Source organism: Urtica dioica, chromosome 4 (genome assembly GCF_054948205.1).
Source record: "Urtica dioica subsp. dioica isolate 48M chromosome 4, U.dioica_male_clone48M_v1_H2, whole genome shotgun sequence".
NCBI lineage: Eukaryota > Viridiplantae > Streptophyta > Magnoliopsida > Rosales > Urticaceae > Urtica > Urtica dioica.
The window spans coordinates 21,396,507-21,405,862 of NC_142759.1; positions in this window are offsets into that span (position 1 = coordinate 21,396,507).

Below are 9,356 nucleotides of genomic sequence, written 5' to 3' on the forward strand. Positions count from 1 at the left end.
TGCTATCCTGGGAGAAAGCCGCATCGGTATTCATTGCCATGACACTTGTTGCATGGGGGCGCCACTTTGAAGACATGCTCGGCCTTGGCAGCGAGGGGGTCTTGGGAACTGGCGTTGCACGCTCGGAAGTTTTCGAGAAGTTGCAAAGTCAGATTTACCACCGCATTCGGATCACGCTGGCCGTTGGTGTGCACCGTGTTGTTCGTTGATTCCACGAGTTCCAAGCTAGCACGATGAAGATGTTAAAATTATGCTCACTGAGACTCGCTTTGATGAGCAAAAGAAAAGTGTGATATCACCATGGACCCGTTTTCTTCAAAAGCATCTTGCTTTTCGTGCAAAACCAAATCGCGTGAGCAGCCATTTCCCGGTCCGCGACGCAACGAGGGCTGCGATGATCCACGTTGTCAATGGTGCCCACAAGAAGAGTAGTAGTCTTTACTTATGTACATTTGATGTAATAAAGTCTCACGAAGACTCTTGCTTGTAACTGTTGAATCATTAATAAAAGTTGAAACGTTCATTCATTCTTCCTTGTCTGTTTGAAAGCTTTATGATAATCTATAGTCTTTAGTCTTTAAAACAAACCTGACAACATATGAAGAGACAAATGTAGATTTGCATGAACAAACTCTTCATGGTTTGCTTAAAACAATATATTCGCAATCTAAGGATCAAAGGACTATTGATCTCAGTACGATTGTTAGGAGAATCTATGATGTCTGGTTATAGAGCATTGATAGTTGGAGACTCTATAGTTCTTCTAGGTACCTTCTGAAGGTACTGAATTTACCAGTGCACTTCTAGAGACTGAATAATAACAAAGCATTTAACCTCTTATGTCTCGAAGTCACTACTTATGAATTGCATCATGCTTACCTCAATCTTGAAATGAGACATGTCATTTCATAGCTTACGTATTCTCATTTGAGAAAGTCAGAGTTCGAGTTTACTATGTGATTCTGAACATGACCTATTGGTGAAGTACTAAGTTATGAAGATTTCATGAGTAACTTTGTGAAGTTCTCATTTGGATCCATGAGGTCACTATCACAAATCATATCGAGTAGGAATAGTTAAACTAGAAGCTAAGTCAAAACAAGAACTAGACAAGTTTTACGAAAATTGTCTAAAGGGTATTTTTGTCTTTTTGGACATGTGATGAAATGAATGTCAATAAATAAGTTTTTTGACATTGTCATATGATGACAAGCGATTAATCCACACGGCCAAGTCTAAGTATTTGGGCTTTAAGGATTAATTTCATTTCATGGAATTTTACTTGAAAATTCTTAATGGGCTTTTCTTATGTTGTCATGAACAACTGAAGAAAAATCTAGAAACACCTTCTAGAAGCCCTTTTGGCCGTCCAACATAGCAAAGAAAGAGAGACCAATTTTGTGCATTGATGTATGAAAATACTTGTCAAAAGAAAAAGATGAAACAAATTTCCTCTATGAGAAAACTAGGGTGGGCAGCAACAATAGGCAAGGGAGAAGCAAAATAAAAGAGGAAACAAATCCAAGGACTTGCATCAAGAGGTTGCACGTCCAAATGGAAGGAGAAAGAGGCAATATTTGCTCATGAATATGTGATATTCTATAGAAGATGAAACTACCTTGTTGAAGGTAATTCCTCTCCTATAATAGGGCCCTCATTCTCATTGTTTCTCATCCTACATAATTTAGAGATTGAGAGCTTCTCTATCTAGACATTGTGGCCGCCCATCTCTCTCTCTCTCTCTCTAGCTCCTTTCGTTTTTGTTTTGGCACCTAGGTCCACATTTGATCTAGTATTTTAGTTCTTCGACTCTAAGACTTGTTCTTGAGTCGTTGTGTTTAAAAGTACCCACACACTAATTCCTTCTTACCTCGAGTGATTTATGTGATAGAAACTTTCGTGGTTACTCGAGTTCCCGAAGAACGAAGAAATGCGAGCTGCGTGGGGAGACGAGCGATTCAACCTCCACAAGCTTCTCAACGATCAAGATTCATAAAGGTTAGTAAACGTGTAATCGCTTTTAGATAGTTTTAATAATAACATGTGCTTGCTCTTTGTCTAGGTTAGTAAAATCGTTTTACTTGTTTAAAAGAAAATTTTTATTTTTCGCCGCTTGCTCGAAGCGTTAAATCTTTTCTTAACCCTAGATCAATTCCAACATTAATCAGGTAACTTATTAATATAGAATATATTCATGATACTCTTAATAAATAGCATCATTAATATATTATTTATTTCTCACAATAAGAGATATTATTCTATAAATAGGATAGTATAGAATATCTCCATAATACTCTCAATAAATAACATAATTAATATATTATTTGTTTCTCAGAATAGGATATACTATTCCATAAAATAAATAGCAGAGAATATCTCCATGATACTTCCATAAATAATTACTACACTAAATACTCACCAAATCGGATCATATTAAATATATAATATTTTTATTTTCTATTAGAGAAAAGCCTCGATCCTATTGGGCTATGATTAAACAAACCCAAGACCCATGTATCATGATGTAAACACCTACGACAAGCCCTATTGGGCCTTGTGGGCTGATTTAAACTGCTCTTTTACAAGCCCATTTAAATCTAAGTGATATTCCGAAGTTACTTAAACAATTAATAACTTATTCGTAAAGTATTTTATTACGGATGCAAAAGAAATTTCAACCAAGTTGCAATAGTGAGAGTGTAATCAATTATCTAATTAGTACGAGCATCTCTATCCATCTTATCAGAGTTACCTTGGGGACTATGGACATAGTAAGTGAAGCTATTAGGAATCTGAAAAAATAAACGAAATCTCTATTTTATCTTATTCATTTGATTCGTCAATCTCGGTCTTACACCACAAGATGAGCCTAGACTGCACTCTTTTTATTACTATAATTATATTTTACTCGATGTATATGAGCGTCCATTGATATAATCAGTACATGAGCTCAATCCTCCGGTTCAACTCGTATCGAGAAATGTCAATTATTCCATTATATTTTTCTTGATACATATTACTATGTTGAACATACTTTCCAACGATCCGCTTAAATATTGGAAAGAAAAAACAAGGTTAACATTAACAAAGAATACCAAGAGGAACAAGCTGAAGTCGAAAATGTTGATAGGATAATAAGCATTGTTGCTTCTCTATTGAAAGATTCTTTTGTACATACTTATGTGAGTGAACATTGACCTTCTTTCAGAAAGGCTGGATTCTGTATCTGTGAATGATTTTTCGCTCATATCATATCCCGAATTCCCAAGGCATAAGTATTAGGGCATCTATCTGTAGCCATTCACGAATGAGTCAAATAACCCGATAATACGACCTAGAAGTCTGTGGCCACTTCAAGATTTAGATTAAGTCTCACTATGACCATTATAACGACCCCGTTAATGTGTCGTAACAATGTTTAAACGACACATCAACAACTAAAGTCTGTCTGGATCGCACACATACCGAATGTGCAGAATGCTCTCCCCAAGTGATCAATGTTTCACTTGTGTTTCATATATGTGATTTTAGATCCAGCTATTCAGGCATGGATCAATCATCGACCACCGCCCGAACTTTGATGCCTAGCATGTAATTCAATTCAATACGGAGGTATTGATTCTAACTAGAAAATAACTCATTAATCAATAATACTAATAAAGTAAGTCTTCTATTATATTCAATAATCATTCATGCTTATTTTTGTTAATAGAAACAGCAAATTTTATTAATAACTGGATAAATCCAATGCGAGGAAGAGCAAAACAGAGGGAAAAAAAACCAGAGAGGCCTAAACAACAACCATGAAAACCGCCGAACCAAAAAGAGAAAGGTAAAAAAAGCAGAAACTCAATCCCTCAACAAAATAGAGAAAGAGAAATCGTTAAAATCTTTACGATTAACATGTAACCAAAGAGCAATACAAAGATTTATGATTTCCATCACCGCCCCGAAGTTCCATTCCTCTTCCTCGAAAATGATCTTGTTTCTTTTGCCCCAAATACACCATACAGCGGCCAATCTAGCTATCTTGTTAGTAATCATCCATTTAGAATTCCGGTTGAGCGCAGCGGGCGGAGAAAATAATTCGGTCATGGTTGTAGGCCGATGGTTGTCGAGCAAAAAATTCTTGAAAACCCGCTCCCAGACGAGGAAGGAACAGGGGCACTTCAAAAAAAGATGTTGAATGTCTTCCGATGCGCTTCTACAAAAGGAACAGCAACTTGGGATGAGGGTCTAGTGAGGGTTGCTCCTTTGGACAAGATCTATCGTGTTTACCTTGACAAGAACCAATCTCCATCAAAATAATTGAACCTTTTTAGGGACTTTCGCCTTCCAAATTTCATCAACCATGGGCACTGCAGGAGAGAGTAAGGAGGAAGCCAAATCTGAATACATAGACTTCGTAGAGAAATAACCAGAGTCGTTGAGCCATTTTCTTCAGTCTTCGAAACCATTCCATAAGGAGATCGGTTCCAAGAGATGACTTAACTCCGCGTATTCATTTGCTTCCTTGCCCGAGAGGCTCCGTAGAAATTTTAAATCCCAATCAACTTTTCCAGAGAACTCATTGGAAAAAATGGAAAACTTATTCACTTTAGCCGATTTTAGCTGACAAAGATAGGCAAGCCCTGGAAATCTTTCTAAAAAGATACCGCCTTCCACCCATTCATCTTCCCACAATCTAACCACTGAGCCATCTTGCACTTTCCAACCACATCTAGAGAAGAACTGATCTTGGACCGAACAGACCGACCGCCAAGGACTTTTGAAGGTACTGCAGCAAGCATCCTCCGCGTCCCACCCGTTCATATGAACCCCGTAAACAGCCTTATTAACTTTGTGCCAAAGCGCCTCTTTCTCCAACGAGAAATGCCAAAGCCATTTAGCCAAGAGAGAAGTGTTTTTATCCACCACTCTTCCAATTTTGAGCCCCCCTTTATCCTTGGGTCTACAACATGTTGTCAATGGTGCCCACAAGAAGAGTAGTAGTGTCTATTTATGTACATTTGATGTCATATAGTCTTACGAAGACTCTTGCTTGTAATTGCTTATTCATTAATAAAAAGTTGAAACGTTCATTCATTCTTTCTTTGTTTGAAGCTTTATGATAAAACCTTAGTCTTTAGTCCATAAAACAAACTAAACAACTTACGAAGAGACAAATGTAGATTTGCATGAACAAACTCTTCATAGTTTGCTTAAAACGATATATTCGCAATCTAAGGGTCAAAGGACTATTGACCTCACTATGATTGTTAGGAGAATCTATGATGTCTGGTTATGGGGCATTGAGAGTTGGAGACTCTATAGTTCTTCTAGGTATCTTCCGAAGATACTGAATTGACCAGTGCACTTCTAGAGACAAGATAAGAACAAACCATTTAACCTCTTATGTCTCGAAGTCACTATGTATGAATTGCATCATGTTTACCTTAATCCTGAAATGAGACATGTCATTTCACACCTTAGTATTCTCATTTGAGAAAGTCAGAGTTTGGACTCACTATGTGATTCCGAACAGGGCCTATTGGTGAAGTACTAAGTTGTGAGAATGTCATGAGTAACTTTGTGAAGTTCTCATAGATATGGAATTCATGTACAAGATTGCTTAAATGCAATGTATGTCACCTCATGCTTTGTTCCTTGGAGTGTGAATAAATGAACTGGCCAGTGTCCAAATTGAGTCTTGACTTTTTTGGATGAAACAATGTGACTTGTTAGCTCCTCGTCAATACATTGTTTCTAACTTATTCACAAGCGACAAAGGAGTAGAGGAAATAACAGCTAGAAGGGTAAAATGGTAATTTAGTAAATCCCGACTAGCTGATGACATTCATGAAGGGTAGCATAGATAATATTCAGTGCATCCGCTCATTATAATTAGGTGAATTCTTGAGTAGAAAATAAATTCATTTGAACCGAGAGATTTTCAGTGTCAGCTCTTTAGTGGAGTCAGTTGGCATTAAGCTAAACTTGGAAAAGGTTTGTGAACTTTTGAGTCCAAGTGTTTAGCTCAACCTTTGTTCATTTGGGTCCATGAGGTCACTGTCACGAATCACATCGATAGGAATAGTTAAACTGGAAGCTAAGTCAAAACGAGAACGAAAATAGTCAAAAGGGTATTTTTGTCTTTTGAGACAAAGGATGAAATGAATGTCAATAAATTTTTTGACAAGTTCATTTGATGACTTAATAATACTCGGCCATGACTTGATCATTGGGCCTTGTGGATTAATTTCATTTCATAAGAATTTTATTGAAAATTCTTAATGGGCCTTTCTCATGTTGTTATGAACAAATGAAGAAGCTTCTAGAAGCTCCTTCTAGAGAAAATATGGGCGCCCAAATACCTAAGAGAAAGAGAGTTTATTTTGTGCATAAATGTATTTAGATACTTGCCAAAAGAAAAAGAGGAAACAAATTTGCATGTAGATGCACTAAGGGAATCGGCCAAGTAAGAGAAAGGCAAGGCAAGGAACAAAAAAGGAAACAAATCCAATCCTTCTAGAATGCTGCCTTGGCCGTGTGGAATAAGAGGGAAATGGGCAATATTTGCTCATGAATATGTGATATTCTATAGAAGAGGAAACTACCTTATTGAAGGTGAGACCTCTCCTATAAATAGGAGCCTCATTCCACACATTTCATTCATCCAAAGTTTTAGAGATTGAGAGCTTCTCTCTCTAGACTTGGCCGCCCCTTCCTCTCTCTCTCTCTCTAGTTTATTTTCGATTTTTGTTTTGGCACCTAGGTCCTCATTTGACCTAGTGTTTAGCTCTGCGACTTCAAGACTCGTTCTTAAGTCGTAGTGTTTAAAAGTGCCCACTCACTAATTCCTTTTCTCTCGAGTGATTTAGTGATAGAAACTTTCGTGGTTGCTCGAGGTGCCGAGGAAAGAAAGAGGGACGTGCTGCGAGGGGAGACGAGCGTTGCAACTTTCTAAGAGCTTCTCAAATATCAAGCTTCAAGAAAGGTTAGTAAACTTCTTAGCTCATAATAGTTTTTAATTACGTGTACTTGCTCTTTTGTCTAGGTTAGTAAAAACTGGTTTTACTTGTAAAAGAAAATTTTTAAAATTCCGCCGCTTACTGAAGCGTTAATTATTTTCTTAAACCCTAGATCGATTCCAACACAACAAACATCCCAAGCCACTCCTCCTCGGTTTTTAGACCCATCAAAATTCTCCCATTAAAAAGGTCGCATTTTCTTCTTTATTTCATTCTCCACGCCAATTGGCATTTTGAAGATGGACATGTAGTAAGTAGCGAGAGCAGATAGCTTGAATAAGAGTTAATTTACCGCCTTTCGAGAGAAAAGCTTTCTTCCACCCATCGAGTCTCTTCGAGATTTTATCTAACACTGGGTCCTAGAAAGCCTTCCTTCTTGGATTGTCCCCAAGGGGCATGCCCAAATAAGAGATAGGCCAATTTCCTTCGGGACACCCCAAAGAAGTAGCAATGGCCTCTGATTCCGCATGAGCTAGATTGATACCTAAACAATTGCTTTTATTCTTGTTGATCTTAAGACCGGAGGCAGCACAGAAGCTATTAACCACTTCCATGAGGTTCAGCCATTCATGTTTATTTTATTATCTTTCATAGGGCAATATTTCTAACAGCTTTTGCATTGAAGTCTTTGGGATCTTTAGGCAGCTAGAATCAATTCCTTGGTTTTGAGTCCGCTAGAGATGAGCTTGTCATTAGACTCACAAAGTACGCTCATGATTTTATTGTCAAAGCCAATCTGCTTGATGCCAGCACTCCCATGATCTCAACAAGTCCTTTGATTGATGTTGATGGGAGTCTTCTGTGTGACTCACCTACAGACTATCAGAGTCTTTTGGTGGTTTGCAATATCTGACCCTGACAAGACCAGACTTGGCCTTTGGTGTAAAAAAAGCTTAGCCAATTCTTGCAATCTCCGAACAACTGTCATTGGAAGGCTTGCAAGCGATTCCTTTGTTATTTCAGCCACTATCTCGCATGGCCTCACCTTTCACACCACTGATCAGCTTCACATCAAAGCCTTCTATGATGCTGATTGGACCAGCTGTCCCGGCGACTGGTTGTCTACATCAGGCTACATAGTGCGACTTAATGGGAACTTGGTTATATGATCTGCTCAAAAACAGAAGGTTGTCTCTAGCTCAAGTACAGTGCCTCAGCTGCAACTGAGATTTAGTGGCTCAAACTGCAGTTGAGATTCAGTGGCTCAGCTCGATCTTGACTGAACTGAACGTCCCTCTCTTGTCTTTAATTGTTGTTATATGGTATGATAACTATGGTGCTGGCGTACTTGCCTCTAACCCTGTGTTTCACAAACGTACGAAGCACATTGAGATTGATATTTACTTCATTTGCGATCTCGTTGCAAGCAAACTCATTGAAGTACGTTATATACCCATCGAAGGCCAACTCGTTGATCTTCTCACCAAACCACTCCCTGAGAGCCGGTTTACACTCATTTGCAGTAGACTATGCCTCAGAGATGGCTGTCCAATTCAAGGGGGCATGTAAAGATAAGCAAGCAGAGCTTACGTGCACCGGAAGCTAAGCTTAATGCATAAAATCTAGCTCAATGAATTGGGCTTAAGTTAGTTGTAACCGCTGCTGACGCGTACAGTTCAGTTAGCTAGAGTTTATTATGTAGAGTATAGTTAACCACAGTTAGCTAAATCAATGTATTGATATATACCCAATTGTGCTAATGAGGATCTCATCGATCATTTTAGCCAAACAGAATTGTGTTTCCTTCTCTCAACTCTCTCTCAATCTCTTTTCTTGATCGATCATATTCTCTTTTAATTTTTAACAAAACATAGGAAGAGAAAAAGAACGACGAGTCTTTATTTTGACTTGAGAGATTTTCTTTGAGATTCCTTGCAAATCTTTGCTTTTTTCCCATTAAAACTTGTATCTCTCTCTCTCTCTCTCTCTCTCTCTCTCTCTCTCTCTTCTAAACTGAATCTCAGGAGTGAAATGAAGGAAAGAGAGAGGAAACTTAACTTTTATCCAAAAGTTTTGGTAACTATTCTTTGTAGTCCTCAATTCTTCAAAAATTCTATTGGGACCCCCATTTTTATTTTAACAACACATAAAACTACTCAAGATGCACTTCTGATGAGTCACGGAATTTTCAGAAATACCCCTTCGAAAATTGCACTTTAGTCATTTTATTGAAAATTTGACAGTTTTGCCTATACTCCTTGTGAATTGTGCAAGAAAATTATTTAATACATATAATACATCCGGAAAGTTTCATAATTTTCGAGCTTGTTTGCTAATTATTCGTGATTTCTTGAATCTTGTGTTCGAAAAAATCTATTTTCTCTTAAAGTGGTCCGAACCTTCTCA